Raw genomic sequence first — 1,594 nt, 5'->3', positions numbered from 1 at the left:
ACAAGGGAGGTTCAACTTCCCAAGCATTAATGCCAAACAATTTGGCATTCAGCTTCATGATTGCACCAAGAAACTTGGCAGTTTGCTCTTCAGTGACATCCTCATTCTCTTCAGAAGAGGAATACTCATCAGAGCTCATGAAGGGCATAAGGAGGTTCAATGGAATCTCTATGGTCTCTAGATGAGCCTCAGAGTCCTTTGGTTCCTCAGAGGGAAGCTCCTTATTGATCACTGGACGTCCCAGGAGGTCTTCCTCCTTGGGATTCACGTCGTCTCCTCTCCTCACAGGTTCGGCCATGGCGCTTATGTCAATGGCCTTGCACTCTCCTTTTGGATTCTCTTCTGTATTGCTTGGGAGAGTACTAGGAGGGATTTCAGTGATCCTTTTACTCAGCTGGCCCACTTGTGCTTCCAGATTTCTAATGGAAGATCTTGTTTCATTCATGAAACTTACAGTGGCCTTAGATAGATCAGAGACTAGATTTGCTAAATTAGAAGCATTTTGTTCAGAGTTCTCTGTCTGTTGCTGAGTTGATGATGGAAAAGGCTTGCTATTGCTAAACCTGTTTCTTCCACCATTATTAAAGCCTTGTTGGGGCTTTTGATCCTTCCATGAGAAATTTGGATGATTTCTCCATGTTGAGTTATAGGTGTTTCCATAAGGTTCACCTAAGTAATTTACCTCTGCTATTGCAGGGTTCTCAGGATCATAAGCTTCTTCTTCAGAAGATGCCTCTTGAGTACTGTTGGATGCAGCTTGCATTCCATGCAGACTCTGAGAAATCATATTGACTTGCTGAGTCAATATTTTATTCTGAGCCAATATGGCATTCAGAGTATCAACCTCAAGAACTCCCTTCTTCATAGGCGTCCCATTACTCACAGGATTCCTTTCAGAAGTGTACATGAACTGGTTATTAGCAACCATGTCAATGAGTTCTTGAGCTTCTGCAGGCGTTTTCTTTAGGTGAATGGATCCACCTGCAGAAGTGTCCAGTGACATCTTTGATAGCTCAGATAAACCATCATAGAATATATCCAGGATGGTCCATTCTGAAAGCATGTCAGAAGGACACTTTTTGGTCAACTGTTTGTATCTTTCCCAAGCTTCATAGAGGGATTCACCTTCTTTCTGTCTGAAGGTTTGAACATCAGCTCTAAGCTTGCTCAGCTTTTGAGGAGGAAAGTACTTGGCTAAGAAAGCCGTGACCAGCTTATCCCAAGAGTTCAGGCTGTCTTTGGGTTGAGAATCCAACCATAATCTAGCTTTGTCTCTTACAGCAAACGGGAAAAGCATGAGCCTGTAGACTTCAGGATCTACTCCATTAGTCTTAACAGTATCACATATCTGCAAGAATTCAGTCAAGAACTGAAAAGGATCTTCAGATGGAAGTCCATGAAACTTGCAGTTCTGCTGCATCAGAGAAACTAATTGAGGTTTTAGCTCAAAGTTGTTTGCTCCAATGGCAGGAATGGAGATGCTTCTTCCATGTAAATTGGAATTAGGTGCAGTAAAGTCACCAAGCATCTTCCTTACATTATTATTATTTTCGGCTGCCATCTCCTCTGCCTGTTCGAAAATTTCTGAAAGGTT

The 1,594-nt window shown here is 42.4% G+C and overlaps 1 non-coding gene across 1 annotated transcript; it reads left to right on the top strand.

Annotated features, from left to right (window-relative positions):
• Positions 1-1,057: 1,057 nt before the first annotated feature.
• Positions 1,058-1,165, top strand: LOC148568515 (small nucleolar RNA R71). The gene has a single exon (XR_015881849.1). It is a non-coding gene; the product is annotated as a small nucleolar RNA R71 (small nucleolar RNA).
• Positions 1,166-1,594: the final 429 nt, after the last annotated feature.

This window comes from Arachis ipaensis, chromosome B4, assembly GCF_059453495.1.
Source record: "Arachis ipaensis isolate K30076 ecotype BB chromosome B4, ASM5945349v1, whole genome shotgun sequence".
NCBI classification, from domain to species: Eukaryota; Viridiplantae; Streptophyta; class Magnoliopsida; order Fabales; family Fabaceae; genus Arachis; species Arachis ipaensis.
This window is presented reverse-complemented; position numbering and strand designations above follow the sequence as displayed.